Genomic DNA, 18,371 nt, shown 5'->3' on the forward strand with positions numbered 1-18,371 from the left:
AACAAATAGGGTGGGGCAGATAGCATTGGGGTGGAGCAGTGATGACATAAAAGGCAGGCATAATGAAGTAGGTGGAGTTATGATGCCAGGGTGGGATTATCACATCACAGAAGCAACTGGCTGGAATTCCATGAAGTTTTCCAAATGTTTTAAACCGGACAGAAAGTTTTGATGTCGAGTTCAAAACCACACAGGTGGCAACCCTATCTCTTATCTATAATCTGACTGATGAGTAAACCCAATCCTTTAATTACAGGTATTCGATCTATTATACAAAAATCAGTTATTCAGAAAGCTCTGAAATACAGCAACGCTAATGTAGAAAAAAATATTTCTTATTTTTGATTGATTTTTTTTGTTTCTGTAATAATAAGACATTAAACTCACTTGATAATTCATTTATTGGCCAGATTATTGTTCAATTTTCACAAGGCTGTAAACTGAACAGAAATTTGAGACCCAAACAGGCCTTTGAAAAACCAAACTGTTCAGGTCAAAACCGAACAGGTGGCAACCCAACTGCTTTGTACAGTATTTTATTTGGATCATGTGGCTCAATATTTATCTGTGCAAAGAAATAGGAGTCACATAACAATAAAAATACCCATGAAAATACAGGGACCTCTGTGACCTGGGTGTAGTCTACATTATATAATTCCAAGAGGGTTGTTCTGCCGCCAATATGGATTTATACTAGTTTATTTACTATAAAGTTTATTATAATACTATGGAGAAAAATGAAATCATTTTAAAAAAACTTTATTATTTACTTAAAATGGACACAGTGAGAGATAGCCTTCCTACATTTCTGAGGTTTCTGGATAAGAGATACCATACTTGTACCAGAAATGGCTATATTAATAAATGCATTAGAAAAGCTTACAGCACCCTCCTCTCCCCACAACATAGCAAAACAACTAAGGGTCTGATTTATCAAATATAAATTCAAAATATCAAAACTGAAGTGTTTTGCCATAAACTATATTATATACTTTGGTATTAAATATGGTAACTCTTGATTGAACTATTACGCCACATAAAATGGCTTTAATGAATCAAACAGAACACAGCAGATAAAAAAGGTCATCGCACAGATCACTGACTGACCTAAAAAAATTAAATGTTAACACAGTAACACCCGTAGAGACTAGTCAGTTCCAATGCAGAACTACATGAACATTTAGGTTAATTTTCTGAAACCTTAAACATTAGAGATTGCTACAAGCATGCCCAAGTGACACAATTAAGGCAATGTGCTGTCACGCAGGAGGCCCTGGCCCATAATTATGAAGTCTAAGCTCATCACCCTTGGGTGACTTAATTAGCTGGCATATTTGCATATACCAGCCTGCAGAAAGACAAATTCAAAAATGCAAATTCAGCTGCCCCTAAGAGAATTTTAAATCATATAAAAAAATGTATACACACATGCACATTATATGCAACACGTGTTGTTTTTAAGGTTTTGATATTTTCTATTAACTTGCACTCGATCGAATCCCACTTAAAGGGATTCACTATTGTGAAAATATAAAATTAACATAAACTTCAAAAAATTTAACATAAGCTTCATCTAACTGAAATGAGACACTTTCTATATACAATCAATTTAAAATTCTGTATCGTTCAAGAAATAATCAAGTTACTCTTCAGTATCTTCACTCTTTATGCTGAGGTCTGGGTCAGATTTTGCTTGACAAGTAGGTCTAATAAAAGGGGAGTAGAATATTTGTAGGCCGCGCACTCCTGGGCATCCAACACAAATCGCTCTTCTCCAGATAGTTAAAAGGTAAATTCTTTATTAAGACATAGTATCAATCAAACAAACTTAGCACCTGAGGTCTGACGCGTTTCGTGATACAACACTTCCTCAGGTCTCTGAGGAAGTGTTGTATCACGAAACGCGTCAGATCTCAGGTGCTAAATTTGTTTGATTGATACTATGTCTTAAAGGAAAACTATACCCCCCAAACAATGTAGGTTTCTATTAAAAGATACTGAGTAAAACAGCTCATGTGTAAAACCCTGCTTCATGTAAATGAACCATTATCATAATAATATACTTTTTTAGTAGTATGTGCCATTGGGTAATCATAAATAGAAAATTGCCATTTTAAATAATAAGGGCCGCCCCCTGAGATCGTACGATTCACTGTGCACACATACAAACCACATGTAAGGTCACATGAGCCAATTAACAGACAGAGTTCTGCCTTTTGCTTCCTCACTTCTTCCTGTTACAGTTAGTGTTGTAGTATTTCTGGTCAGGTGATCTCTGAGGCAGCACAGATAGAGTCACGAAATGGTGGTTCAAGGCAAGAGATGTAAAAGGGCAATATTTACTTAAATATATATTCCAGTTTGGTAAGATTCTTTAATATGCCATTCAATTTGATATAAACTATCTGTTGCTTAAGTATTCATTTTGGGGGTATAGTTTTCCTTTAATAAAGAATTTAACTATCTGGAGAAGAGCGATTTGTTTTGGATGCCCAGGAGTGCGCGGCCTACAAATATTCTACTTGACTGTTGGCGTTCCCCCTAGTGACGGACTCGGGGCTGGCTGCACCCGGGTCACTACCTTTGCAGGGTAAGATTTTCAGCTCTGTTTTCACCGTTTGAGTATATGCACAATAGACTTGGAAAACCCGGTGTCTATATCTAAGAGTGGGGTCCGGGGCAATTTGCACCTGGACCAACCGATGTTTACGGTGAGCAGGGTTCAGTCTGTATTAAGCTAAATAGCTAAAATCAATACCCGCAAAATTGTTTTATTCTTAAGATTTAAGCTAAGTTTTAGAGCCGGATTTGCTCCCCTGTAAAGTTATTGCTCTAATAAAAGGGGGGCTTGCAGAGAAACAGGATTTCCATCATAGCCGGTTATTTTTAAAGAGTGAGCACCTAGGTTAGGGTGCAAATCCCCCCCCCAAAAGAATGTATTAGACCTAATGTCAATCAAAAACTGCTTCCACCTACTGCGGAATGAAGAGAGACAGGTTGCTAAGATGGGGAGAGTGAATGTAACTTTATTATTTCATAAATGGTACAGATTTTATTATATAGATTATACTTAGAAAGTGTCTCAGTTCAGCAAGATGAAGCTTATAAAAAATGTTCATTTTCGCAATAGATACCCTTTAAACATACTGCCTGTACCACAACCCCAAGGATATGTACAGTATATGAAAGTAGTTGAAAATTATCCAAACACACCGATTTGGCATAATGAGCCAGGATGAATAAGATGAGAACCATTCATATGAGCTACCTTACATATATTGTTCTAACCTACTTTTAAATTTTAAAATAAACATAATAATTAAAAGGATGAAAACTTCACATTAAGGGCCATATTTATCAAGAATTTGTGAGTTGTGTGAGGGTTTTTACACCTCAGATAAACTCAAATTTCAAATATTTGGGTATTTGTGAAAAAATATGAATGTCAAAAACTCAAATGAAAAACAACAGGGGGAAAAATGATTGAGTTCATGTCCCAAAAAACTCGAATCGCTCCAATTGATTGGGTTTATGTCTGAAAACTCAAATGAATCAAGTTTTTGGATAAAAACCCTCAAATCAACTAAAAAATTTGAGCTTTGCCTAGAACAACTCCCACTGACTTCTACATTACCCTACCAGCTTATAGATGGTGAATCTTTACATTCAAAGTTTTTTTTGCCTAATAAATACCAGACATTTAAGTTTCAAAAATATAACTCAAATGTGATATCACTGTTGACAGGTGAACAAGACTGAATGGTAGATGGATGAGTTATTTCCAATTAAGCATGGAATAAAGTGATAGAAATTTCATGCAACTGTGGACAGTCTCCTCTTGGAAAACGCCTAAATTACAAATTATATGCTCTCTTGGTGGAGCTAAATTTATTTAGATTATTTTTTACGCTGCTAAAGCAACAGGAAGCTCCATAATATGTGAATATAGAGGTGTATCTATTTATATATTGAATCAAGTGATGGAACTTCCTACTAATGCCTTGTAAAGGCCTTTATACAGAAATATTCTGTATGCATGGAAAATTAATCCAGTTTACTATAGTGTTGTGCTTATGGCAGAAGCAACACTTTTGTATACAAGCCACTTTGAAGTAGGCTGGCAAATATCAGTTTTTAATCAAGAGAAGGCAACTGTTTTGTTGTATACAGACCCAATTCAAGGAGGGTAAAATATTTACCCCTAAATAATAACAGCTTAATGTTCAGAGCCAATTGAGAGGGACATTTTGACACCCAAATCCATAAAGTGTTTGAGCTGTGCATATTTTAATATTTAACATGAACTAAAGAAGCAGATGTCAGGAATTTTAAAAGAAAATAGAAAAATGATGCAATAACTGCATCATTATTTAACGATATGAATGAAAGGGGAGTAAAAGCATGCTTTAACCCTTCATCTCTTTCAGCTAAACAGCACATTTCGCAATCTAAATACCTAAGGGAGATAAACATTAAGTATCTTACACGATTCTACTCTGCATGTAATGGTTTTAATTACGTTTATATTGCTTTTGTGTAGATGTAGGGTACAATAATATGAAGTATGTTTTCACATAGTATTAGTACTGCACCTCCTACTGATTTTTCGCTTAAATTAGAAGAAGGGTTTGGGAATGTTATTGTGTACCCTCCAACTGTAAACATTTCTCTGGTACCTTGGAGTGTGCTGTAAAATGAGAAATCAGCTTAGTCCAGGTCTGTAGGATGCATTCTTCCCCTAGCCAGCAGCATGCAATCCAGCCCTCTGACTCACCAGCTGAACCTTCAAGCAGACAGAGCACTGTTCATTTCTACTTCTAGTTAGAAGAGTAAAGTACTGACAGTTTGACAAGCTGCCAGTTGGCATGGGTGGAGCATTCAAGTTGCATTTACTAAAGCAGTCTACCAGACAGAAAGAAAGTGCTAATGCTAATTAAGTCCCACTGTCCTATATGTGCAGGGAATGCACATATAGGGCAGTGGGACTTAAATGTGCTCTGTATAGATTTGTATTTGTCGGTACCCTCCTTACACCATGCTCTGTACCCCTTCATGCCTATAATCCTCTGGTTGGAGAGGGTGTCAGAAGTATCCATTCAGAGGGCTGCAGACTCTTAGGTAGGATAAAGGACAGAGAGCACAGTAAGAATTTACAAGCAATAAACACAAAATGGACTGTATATTGAGTCCCTATACAGTATATAGTGTCACAACCGTAATACAGTATGGAACCTATTGTCCAGAATGCTGGGGTTTTCTGGATATGTGATCTTTCTGTAATTTGGATCTTCATACCTTAAAGGAATTGTTCAGTGTAAAAATAAAAACTGGGTAAATAGATAGGCTGTGCAAAATAAAAAATGTTTCTAATATAGTTAGTTAGCCAAAAATGTAATGTATAAAGGCTGGAGTGATTTGATGTATAACATGTCAGTCAGAACACTACTTCCTGCTTTTCAGCTCTCTTGGTTTACACTGACTAGTTACCCTGGCTACCAGGCAGTAACCAATCAAGGATTTAAAGGGGGGCCACATGGGTCATATCTGTTGCTTTTGAATCTGAGCTGAATGCTGAGGATCAATTACAAACTCACTGAACAGAAATGTACTATGTGGCCCCCCTTCAAGTCGCTGACTAACTCAGAGTTATAGAGCTGAAAAGCAGGAAGTTGGATTCTGGCTGTTTTATTAGACATCTGTTCACTCCAGCCTTTATATATTACATTTTTGGCTAACTAACTATATTAGAAACATTTTTTATTTTGCACAGCCTATCTATTTACTCAGTTTTTATTTTCACACTGAACTGTTCCTTTAAGTTTACTAGGAAATCATGTAAAAATTAAATAAACCCAATAGGCTGGTTTTGGGTCCAATAAGGATTAATTATATCTTAGTTTAGGTCAAGTAAAAGCCTTTGGCTTACTAGAAAATCATATAAACATTAAATAAACCCAATAGGCTGGTTTTGTGTCCAATAATGATTAATTATATCTTAGTTCAGGTCAAGTATGAGGTACTGTTTTATTATTACAGAGAAAAGGGAAATCATTTTCAAAAATGTGGAATATTTCATTATAATATAGTCTATGGGAGACGGCCTTTCCGTAATTCAGAGCTTTCTGGATAATGGGTTTCCGGATAACGGATCCCATACCTGTATTAGCTTACATCAGCAATACAGTAGATCTGTAAACCAATGGTAGGGGACTATGTGTGTTACTACTTACCCTTTAGCTTTGCTAGTGAAGTTCAATCATCCCAGCTCTAACACTTTAAACTCCTTTAGGGAACCCCAATGGCTCCTAGTCTGTTCATTTAGAAATTACAATGTGCCCTGACACCCCACGGGGGGTTCCCCTGTCCTGCCATTTAGCAGAACAGGCTGTATCCCATCTACAGATAAATGGCTGTTTAACTAAAAGCTGAGATTGAAAATCTTTCTTGTAGGTTTTACATGTGTTTCACCGTCTTCAATGCTTTTGTTTTATTAAAAAGATGGCCTTTTTGCATTAACCATGCATGTAAACTCAGGTAAACGTATAAGACAGACTGACAGTCAAGTCATACTTCCCTTTATTTGTGGTTCCAATTTTTTTGGTGTTTTATTGACTCTAATATTATTATTACTGTAAAATGAGTCATTACTCATTGAGTCATGTGTTTAGAAATAGGTAGGGTTAAAAGAATGGGTGTGCCATTTTGATTGCTGGGTGAAAAATGCTATAGTGTTTCTACTGAAAATGTTGAGTGGTATTTATTTTCCCTATGCAATTTGTTTTCTGAATGGTTGATAAAATTTACACAGTTATATAACTTTTAATATAATTTGCCATTCATCTTCATTATTTTTGTTTGCGGATTATCTGCCTTTTTTCAGCATTCAAATAGGGTTTACTGAAGCCTAACTATTTATATTATAAAAAGTTCCTAAAATTTTCTTTTACAGCTGAAACAAAAACCCCATTGCTACATGTAGGGACCCATAGGATATCCTATCCCTATAGAGTTAATCCCCTACCTTTTGTATGTAGTTCTCTTTTCCCTTGTTATTGGGCCAAGCCCTTGTAACTGGTAAAGTGTAACACCCACACCTATTGGACAAAGAGTGTAATGACACTCCCCTGCCACACTGCTATATAGTGTGTGCAGGGAGTGTTATCTCCCAGTGTTCCTATATCCAGGATACAGGTGACTTTTTAAATAAAGTGGCATCTATTTCTTTACCTGAAAGGGAAGTGTGGCTAGCCACAATGGATGTGGAAAGCCTCTACACCTCCATCCCACATGATGGGGGTGTGGAGGCGGTTCACATCTGTTTGGAACAAGATGAGACCCTTGATGGAGCCCAAAAGAGATTCACCTTAAGTTGCCTGGAAATGGTATTAAGATGGAATTACTTTTTGTTCAGAGACGAATTCTTTTTGCAATTGAAAGGGACGGCCATGGGATCAAACGTGGCTCCTTCATATGCGAATATATTTATGGGTAAATTTGAAGAAAAATTCATCTACACGAATCAACTTTTCAAAAAACATTGTATAAAATGGCTACGCTATATAGATGATGTATTCATAATATGGGAGGGGCCACGTTTGTCCCTAGAACAATTTCATAGGGAAATTAACTCAGCATGCTCACATATCAAGTTTACTGTCCATGTAAATTCACAGGAGATTGCTTTCCTTGATACCAGAGTATACATGTGTGATAACATACTCCATACTGATTTATTCACCAAAGAAACAGATAAGAATACTCTGCTTCATTTCTCTTCTTTCCATCCACCACAGATCAAAAAATCACTTCCTAAGTCACAGTTCACACGAGTGAAACGGATAGTCTCGGATGAGAAACTGTCAAAAGTAAGGATGGATGAAATGTCTGAGAAATTTCTTTCTAGACATTATCCTAGGATGGTGGTGGATGGACAAAGAGGGGAAGTCGAGAATGTTGATAGGGAACAGCTCTTAAGAAAAAGAGAGAGAGAAAATCATGCCAGAATACCATTTATTTCAACTTATAACACGTTGAGTGATAATATAGGGAAAATTATTAGAAAACATTGGGGTATTTTAAAAACTAATCTGGGGGGCGTCCCTGCTTTCCAGAATCCACCTGTTATGTCTTATAAAAGGGCCCGTACGATAGGCTCCATGTTGGTGAAGTCAGATTTGGGCTCAGGGAAAGAGAGTAGACAGACGGTACTACGTCCGGTTAAGAAGGGCACATTTGCCTGTTGCTCATGCAATTGCTGTAGCAATATACAAAAGGGAGAGGTGATTCACCACCCTAGAAGTGGTATCCCTATTCCTATCTCTGGCCATTATTCCTGTACTACCACATTTGTGGTTTATGCAATAAAGTGCCCTTGTGGCTTAGCTTATGTGGGTCAAACCTCACGCATGGCCAGAGATAGGATTAGAGAACACAAATCAACTATAAAATGTAAAAGAGTGGATCAGCCGGTCGCCAAACACTTTATAGAATTGGGACATACGATATCACAATTAAAATTTCAGATCTTGGATGCTGTCCCGAAGTTGAGAAGGGGAGGTGACAGGGTCAAAAAATTGCTATATAAAGAGGCATGGTGGATCAGGAAATTAGATACCCTAGCACCGAATGGACTTAATCTGGAATATGATTTATCTCCTGTTTTTAGATAATTTATATTATTTCTTTTAATCTGGTTTTAATGTTCTCCTTTTTCTACAGTTTATCTGAGGATACATTGTGTGTCTTTGACTGAAATGGGACTACTAATTGACGTATTGTCAGATAAGTGAAACATTGTGCTACAATTTTGATACTTAGATGCAGCCCCTAGAGGGTGCTATGATGTTGGTGTATATAAAGGAGACTTTGTATAATGATATGCTAGCTTGACAAAGAGCCGTGCGAGGCTCGAAACGTTGCTATGCTGCCCTGCTGTATGTGAATAAAGGCTTTTTTATCCTATCCTGGAGTGCTGCCCATCTCTTCTCTGTGCAGGGAGTGTCCTCTTCCTCTCTGGCTCCTGGTGCTGCTGCTAGGTGAATCTCCATTAAGCCTGGGATCACCATAGGCCCCAGTAAGCTTTTACCCTAAAGGGACCTGACACCTTTAGTGCTAAGTCGGGGACCAGGTAACCCCGTGAACGAGGACCAGCTAAAATAGTAAGATACTGTTATAGTTCTCTCTAGGAGAGAAAGACAGAGAGGTGTAGCAGAAAGAGCAGCTGTCGCTCCAACGAGGATTGTAGTAGGGAGTAGCTTCCCACAAGGCCTGTTTGCCTTTAGAGCAGGGACCTCAGTTGATAGGGCAGTAGGTGAGCAAAGGACTACCTGAACCCTACCTGATAGATCCCGATCCCCTCACTGTGCAACGTCGGTTGAACTGGGATTTGATGTACACCTATCTGCAATATCCTTTGGGAGTCGTATCTGGTTGACTGTGAACCTTTACTGTCCAAAGTGATTCCATCTGCTGTGTCCTCAGTACTTTGTAAGTAAACCTGTGGTCATTTGCCTCTGGCATAATAAATCTGTTGCTCCTGTTTTACCTTTTTAAAGAACCTCCTGGCGTCCATTATTCTATTTGCACTTAAATGCCTGTGAGTTGTAGTTCAACTACAGTTTAAAGGGGAAGCTTCCATTTGGCGAAGGCTCTGCCCTGGGTGAAGATTCGCAATGTAACCCATGCTCACTACCTAGCTGGTCACCCTTAACTTCTAATTGGCAGATTAGGCCAAGAAAGCGTTACATTTTGGCACCCAACGTGGGGCCACGCCCCTAAATCCAGGCTATTTTTGTATTTTTTGTGATTTAGTGTTTTTGTGCACTGTCGCTTTAAATTTTCGTGACAGGCGGCGGACCTGATTGGCAAAAGGCTGCCTGCACGTCTTTTTCTACTAAATTTGCTAGGTTTTTCCCCTAGTATCTCAGGGCCGTGGGTTCGGGCTTGGAGGTTCTATTTCCCGATACACGAGCCTGCGCCATAGCTTAAGTCTCGCGAGCGCGAGATTTTGCTGGCGCCAATCTTTTTCCCGCGCACTAACTGTTGGCGCGTTTTTGGGATTGAGGCGGTCCTGACGTCACGTCCCGCCGCCATTTTGTACAGGAGTTTCCTAGAAGACGGACGCGTGTGCTACAGCTCCCTTCTACGTTGGGATCAAACCTTAGCGGCTGCTACAGGCTTATGCCCTACAACTCCTCTACATTCCAGCGGTACCAGCTACCTTGCCGCTACTTCTTTCAGCGAACCGGAGGATTTCTACACCACTCCTGGTTCAAGGTGCTGCACCATCACGGACCACGGCTGTGGCCCATCCACGTGCAGACCTTCCGGACTTCACTACTGACTGCCCTGCGGCTGCGGGCATAGTGGAGGACTACCTACATTCTTCATACCGGTAAAACCTTTTCCCCATTATTATGGCTGACCATTCTTGGGAAGGTTGGGCGGATGCGGAGGAAAACCTAACTGGGGCTCCGCTATTCTCGGATGAGGACATAGAAGATGTAGACTTTGGCCTTAGATATATTTGGGCCGGGACATATGGAGAAAAACTAAATGTCCACTATAACCGGATAGTTGTTCCCTATTGCGGGCACTGTACCCGTGAACTATCCACAGAGACCTGCAACTTTCACTCAGCGTGTCCTTATTGCTTTCATGAGTGCTGGTTAGGTCCCTATGTACTTTATGCTGATCCTAAAAAGGGCATAAAGACAAAATCCATCGCTACAGATACAGATGGACTGTCTTCAGTGTCAGGAGACTCTGCTCCTGCACCTGTTTCCGCATATCCTTTTCACCTCTCCTCAGTGTGTCCACCCAGCAAGCAAAGCCTGCTCGTTCCTATAAAAGCTTTGTCTATTTCACATGGAGTAGGCGCTGGTGGGGATGCAGCCACAAAGAGTGAGGATCCACGTGTTCCACCCAGAGGGAGGGGGAGTACTATGCGCAGGAACCCTGATGTTGTACCTAGGCCTATCACTCCTAGGCCGGCCACACCCAAGCCTGCCATGCCTAGGCCTGCTACTCCAAAGCCAACCACTGCACCAAAGGATGAGGCTTCATCCACAGTGGTTCCATCAGAGCTTCCAAAATCTCAGCAGCCTGTTGCCTGCTTGTCAAAACCCTTGCTTTCTCCAGAGGCACAAGGTTTCTGGGTCTCTCAGGGAAGGGCCGACCCCAAGAAGGCACGCACAGTTTCAAGGGTGCAACGTATTATCAATGCCCGTGTTCGTGACCGTTGGGGATATCCAATGCCCTATGCACCTGAGTGGGTTTATGACGAAGTGGAGAAGAATTTGGAGGAATGGCTTTATGGAGAACTTTTAAAGAAAACAGATGTGGGACCCAAGGGATTGTTCCAGAGCAATCCACAGAAGCGGCAGCGTGACATGGTCTTCCTCTGTGACACCCTCAGCGAATGGTGGTATGGGCGTACCATCTTAAAGCACCATGTTAAAAGTTGTGGGAAGTTTCAAGAGGACCGCTTCTTCAGCTTGTCAACCACTCTGCCTAATGGAGGGAAGGTAGAGAAGCCTCACCCTTCTTACTATCTATCCTATGAACATACCCTGGAAAAGTATGGGATGATTTCTTGAGCTGTCCACAGTGGATCCGGCTGGACCCTGTGTGTTGTAACTTTTCAGTATGCCTCTAAGAGTGAGAATTCCTCTTAGAGATGATTTGTTTACACTTGAGGACGTCGTTTGATTGCCCCAAGTTTTGGGCCTTCTTCATTGTTTTGTTCACTCATTGTTCCATTTCTGGACTTCTGAACATTGTCTGGAACTTGTAAATAGTTGGGTTCATGAGACAAAGACTGCTGAGCCCCCACCAAAAACTCTTCTACCTCTAACTACTCGCTGAGTAGCACCTTTATTCTTTGCCTTACTACTCCCCAAGTGGCTCTCAGTGACTTTGTACACTTGGGTAGGGGGGGGTGTGATATGAATAAAGCTTTTGGTTATGGTGGGGTCATGTAACTCAACTGCACTGAAAATGAGTGTTCATGTGTGAAAAGAAATCTATGCTAATTTTTCTTTTCAGCCAAACCTGTGCCTGGACCTCCTGATACACTATGGATGGTTCAAGTATCGTAAGTTAAGTGCCTGAGTGTTCCTATAAGGACCTCATGAATGTAATAAAGTTATGCAACTGATGTTATTTGCACTGAAACTTATCCAATACAGTATTGCACTTTTGCTCTTTACTGTTCTTTTCTCCACAGTACCCATTGTTACCAGGTATTCCTCAGGAGAGGATACCAGAAGAGTGATGTTCAATGGTATTGTTGGTTTGCACTTATACATTTACTTTGTTACGATTGTGTCTATATCATTTCACCATTGTCGGGACGAAATGGATTTTTCCCCCGGGTGTATGTAGGGACCTATAGGATATCCTATCCCTATAGAGTTAATCCCCTACCTTTTGTATGTAGTTCTCTTTTCCCTTGTTATTGGGCCAAGCCCTTGTAACTGGTAAAGTGTAACACCCACACCTATTGGACAAAGAGTGTAATGACACTCCCCTGCCACACTGCTATATAGTGTGTGCAGGGAGTGTCCTCTTCCTCTTTGGCTCCTGGTGCTGCTGCTAGGTGAATCTCCATTGAGCCTGGGTCACCATAGGCCCCAGTAAGCTTTTACCCTAAAGGGACCTGACACCTTTAGTGCTAAGTCGGGGACCAGGTAACCCCGTGAACGAGGACCAGCTAAAATAGTAAGATACTGTTATAGTTCTCTCTAGGAGAGAAAGACAGAGAGGTGTAGCAGAAAGAGCAGCTGTCGCTCCAACGAGGATTGTAGTAGGGAGTAGCTTCCCACAAGGCCTGTTTGCCTTTAGAGCAGGGACCTCAGTTGATAGGGCAGTAGGTGAGCAAAGGACTACCTGAACCCTACCTGATAGATCCCGATCCCCTCACTGTGCCACGTCAGTTGAACTGGGATTTGATGTACACCTATCTGCAATATCCTTTGGGAGTCGTATCTGGTTGACTGTGAACCTTTACTGTCCAAAGTGATTCCATCTGCTGTGTCCTCAGTACTTTGTAAGTAAACCTGTGGTCATTTGCCTCTGGCATAATAAATCTGTTGCTCCTGTTTTACCTTTTTAAAGAACCTCCTGGCGTCCATTATTCTATTTGCACTTAAATGCCTGTGAGTTGTAGTTCAACTACAGTTTAAAGGGGAAGCTTCCATTTGGCGAAGGCTCTGCCCTGGGTGAAGATTCGCAATGTAACCCATGCTCACTACCTAGCTGGTCACCCTTAACTTCTAATTGGCAGATTAGGCCAAGAAAGCGTTACATACATATTTCCCCTACTCAAACTAGCTTATTCTAGCATGAATCAGAAATATGAAATGTACTACTTACAAACAGCAGGGTAGAGTTGCTAACAGTATGGAAAAAAAACTAGGTTGAGGTAGCTAATAAATAATCATTTATATGTTAAAAAAAACAAACACCTTTTTGTCAAAAAGAATTAGTATACATCTACCCCAATTTAGTGGGGTTTTTTTTTATTATAGTGATGGTTATGGCATCTAATCATATTCATATAACAAAGAAACACATACATGTTATCATTGCCTGTAAAGATAAGAGATTACATATTCAGTCTGTTATTGTAGACCAAACACTGTACGTCACTGTAGACCAAACACAAATACAGCACATTTCTCTACATGTGTACCGGTACTTTCCATGCATTATATTGAGGGACTGGAGGACCATCTTTTTGACCTTTATAATTATTTGATTATGTTTAATCAAAATCCACAGGACAGATCTTTTAAAAGAATTGAATAGAATCTCTCCTACAGAGGCATTATTATTATTATCGTGTGGCCTTGAAAATTTAGTAGTGTTGCTAAAATAATTATCAGATAATCTAATTTAAAGAATTACAATCTAGAATAAGAGTCAGTTCACTAATACAATCTGCCAAGAGTGAATACAATCTCACCATATAAATAAGCAAATCGGTCATTTTACCATATGCTGCTTCTTGAGAACTGAACCATTAAGGTATGTCTAAGAAAGTTTTTTGACTTTGGCCACCAAGTTTTGCAATTTTAGTGGCAAATTTTGGAACATTTTGCTGATGGCATAAACGAAGTGCAGGTTATTACAGCTGTAAATTACTGTTATTTGGTTTCTGCAGACAAAAATTTATAAAGGTTTGTTTCAAAATTTAAGTCTACCATGTTATTTATAAAGCTTTTTTGTTTCTTTACAGAAAGCTTTATCCATTTATTCAGAGTAAGGTAACACTTTTTATTACTACGGTAATTAAATATTGTTACAGGGACAGTTTTGGTTAGTGTTTACCTTCTGGTTTGCATTATAAGTGTCCTATGCTAATGTATTTTTTTCTCCAGTATGTACAGTATTTCAATGGATATTGAATAACACATTTTTGGTGTAATATCGTAATTCAAAGTGGTACTGACAGAGATGCCTTGGGGGGGGGGACTGGGGGGAGGGACTATCGTCCCGGGCCCGCTGGGTGTTGGCTCTTAAGGGGGGCCCTGGCCATGCCAAACTTGTATTAGCTGGGCCCCTCTTCTGTCAGTGTACAGAGAATAGCCTGCACAGATAAAGCCTAGAGACTTCACTTACTCCCACTGCCTCAATATTCAGTGGCTAAACCCTGACTGGCTTAGCCCACCCCCAGCCTTCCTCTAAATGATTGGACCATCCTTTCTTCGAACTAGATCTGCCCAGGCCACTTCCAAACTTCATTGGGTCAGCCTGTCCCCAACCCGGATAGGCACCGCCCACCCCGAACCCTCATTAGCCAAGCCTTCCTTCAAATGATTGGGCAATGTATGATGCAACATGGTGCATGTCTAATGCCAATTTAGTGCCAACAGGCTATCAATAAATTGCATTTGTAATACCAGTGAAGTGCCAATGAGAACGGTGTAATGCATGTGTATCAGTATAGTGCCATTGCAATACCAGTGCAGTGCCAATACAGTGCAATTCAATGGCAGTTTGGTGCCAATATGGTGCCATGTAGTACCTATGTAATACAAATTTAGTGCATATGTAATATTAATTTGATTCCAATATTGCCAAAATAGTGCCAAAAGTGTGGTGGTAGTGCAGTGCCAGTATGGTAAATTTGTAATACCAGCGTGATATCAGTGTAATGTATGTGAGATACCAATGTGGTGCCAATGTGATACCAATCTAATGCCAGTGTTGTGCCTATGTAATGTCAGTGAGGTACAATGTAGTACCAATATGATACCAGTTAGTTGGTTGAATGACTTAAATGGAATGCAGGGGAGCGCAGCCCAGAACTAAGACTAATGAATGAATGAATGTATATTGGAAATAGGTTTCTTTTATATTTTTAAATGGAGAACCTGGGATCATTAGAGCCCCTGCCCACCAATATGTGTTTTTGTTTTAAACCACTACCCCCCCCCCCCACACTTAGGGGTGCTGGAAATGCTGTTGTATGGGGTCCTGTGATTTCTGATGGTAGCCCTGGTTATTGATGAACAAAAACTTTCCTTCACCACATGTAATTGCTTATTAGAGTACCCATTTAAAGCATACAGTAATTAATGCTGCACACCTGATCAAAGGTCATGATTCTAAAACATTGTGCTTCCATTTTTGACCAATAAATCACAGGGGAACATCCCCATGAAAGTGCATCTGTGTGCCGGTCCTGTTTTTTTTTTTTTTAATATACATTGGGGAGGGTGCTGTTCCCTCCCAGTACTGCAGCACTGTTTAGCCATCACAGGTTGTGCCTGCAGACATTGTGTATTTTATTCATTAAGGTTATGATATAATTATCACTACTGAAATATTTAAAAAGCAAGGAAAGCCTAATTCACTGGGGAACAAAATATCCTGTATAAGCACCCCCAGTGAACTTAATCAATAATTTTTTTCTCCCATGCCTATACTCCTTTTAAGAATAAAAGGTAATATACTTGTCAGTATAATGCTGTGTTGCTTTTCTCCACAGGCACAGTGCATTGTTTTTATGAAAGGAGTGTCCACGGAAAAAAAAAACTTTGTGATTCTGGCACCCTGTTTTAAACGGGTTTCCTTTAATATATTCAGTAGTGATTAATCTAAAGGAAGTGGACTGGACTTGTCTTTCAATGTGATACTGACAAATTCCTTTAATTTAAAGGAATGTGTCAGTATTAGTAGTAATGAAGAACCACAATAGCCTTTAAACAGTATTGGAATGGTCAGCTCTCCTCCAGACCAGACTATGCTTCTTCCAATGTCAGTTCAACACCAAACACTATACTTTGTAATTTATTAATAAAATAAAATAAATTAAAATATTAATTTATTAAAAATGTTCAATGGTTTATTTGAATACAGAATTGCTATAAAATGCAATGTATAGGTCTGTTGACATTTTCTGCACTCCTGAATCTGACCACTGAAACGATGTTGCAGGTCTGCAAATTAAAGCTGATTAAAAGGCCTGGAGGAGAAATCAACTCCAGTTAAATTGTGTACGAGATAATTCTTTTGCACAAAGCCAACCAAAAAAAACCATCAGAAATAACAATGTTTGTAACTACTTTTTGTGTACTGTAAATCCTCTCTCTCTCTCAGTCATACCCCAATGTGTTCCCATTGATCTGCAGGTAAATTATGTTTACTCCTTTATATTTGAATATACTCGAAATTCAATTGGGGGGTGTTATTTAAATTAGAATCTTCAATTCGACCCTTAATAAAGCTGCCCCATAATATATACAACATATATGCCTGGAAATACAGTTGTGTTGATGCCTGCATGGGAACTAATTCATGTATGTATCAAAACACTATAATGATCATATTTTTTTTACATGATCAACAATTTGCACACAAATGATACACAATGAAGAGTTCCATAAAAATCTACTTACAGTACAAATCTAAAAAACAGCAAAGCAGTGATTTCCATATATTAAGTCCATGCAAAACAGTTTCATTCTAGTGGTTATAACGCTTTTATGCATCATTCGACCCAAAGCAGATTGCAGAGCTATGATTAGCTTGCTGCCATAAAGCACTGCTGCTGTGCGGAGTCAATGCTAATGACGCAGAATACTATTCACAGGTCTGTTATTTTCACTATGCTTTGAAATGGAAAGTTCAATGTGTAGTGAAAACCAAGCACAGGAAAGAAAATTAGGGAGGGGTGCAGAAATGAAAAGAAATATCAAGTCAAGAAAACTATAACATTGTTACACTGTTGTTATGCTCACCAAGATAACCACTGAATATACTTTAAATAAGAGAGAATTTGCACCATACAGTATGTAAATCCAGAACATTTGATGCAGATTGATACAAATTACCAAGAAGCACAGCAGAAGTAAAACCATGAAAATACAACAAATGTATGTTTTTAAGTCAGATACCTAATCATTGCATAATCCACAACTGAATAGGAATGGGAATGTCCCTTCCCTGTGTATTGATATTTCCTTTATGGATGGCTTCCAACAGGCATACCTGTAGCTTTCTTAGAGAAATCTGGTTCAACAGGGCACCACAGTGTCCAGCCTCATAGTAACATGCAATATACAGTACACCAACAGTAACCAGTGCAACACATTTAGCAGTATTTGCCATCTCCGGGGTACAAGCCAGTCTTCCTCAATAGCAATCTGAAATGTTCAGAGTATTTTTTTCTTTTAGTAGATTTGTTAATTTGCTCTTTTTAAATCTTCTATACTGGTATTGGATCCTGTTGGGATATATTTTCCATTATGGATTGCCCTCAGCTCTGTTCTATGTTTTATAAATTATAATCTCCAACCTCTGAGTTACCCATTGTGATATAACCCCCCTCTACCCCTGCGCTTACATTTTGTACACTCCTACAGGGGCAAGTAGCCCCTGTACTAGGGCCACATTACTAGTGCAGAGAATTAGAAGAGCTGAAATACTGGTTTTAAAACCAGAAATTCATCTTTTTAACTCAATAGAAATAACTTTTTGCCACCTCTGCGGGGCACTACCACCTAAGGCCAGTCTCTCAGCTCAGCTCATGGCAGAAGCAGACTGTACAGACTGTACAGTCAAAAAGGTTACATACCCCATATGCAAACCATGGATATAACAAATGTGATGTAAACTTACTTTTCACAAAGTCTGAAAAATTAGATACATTCTACTGATTTTGAAACAGGTAACTAACAACTGATACAAAGAGAAACATCTCTTAAAGGAACCGTTCAGTATTAAAATTAAAACTGGGTAAATAAATAGTCTGTGCAAAATAGAAAATGTTTTCAATATAGTTAGTTGGCCAAAAATGTAATGTATGAAAGCTGGAGTGACTGGATGTCTAACATAATAGCCAGAACATTACTTTCTGCTTTGCA

At 39.3% G+C, this 18,371-nt stretch overlaps 1 protein-coding gene across 6 annotated transcripts in view; it reads right to left on the reverse strand.

Annotated features, from left to right (window-relative positions):
- stxbp5.S (syntaxin binding protein 5 (tomosyn) S homeolog) overlaps nt 1-18,371 on the reverse strand; it is a 204,470-nt gene that overhangs the window by 167,206 nt on the left and 18,893 nt on the right. The window lies entirely within an intron of this gene.

Source organism: Xenopus laevis, chromosome 5S (assembly GCF_017654675.1).
Source record: "Xenopus laevis strain J_2021 chromosome 5S, Xenopus_laevis_v10.1, whole genome shotgun sequence".
Taxonomy (NCBI): Eukaryota; Metazoa; Chordata; class Amphibia; order Anura; family Pipidae; genus Xenopus; species Xenopus laevis.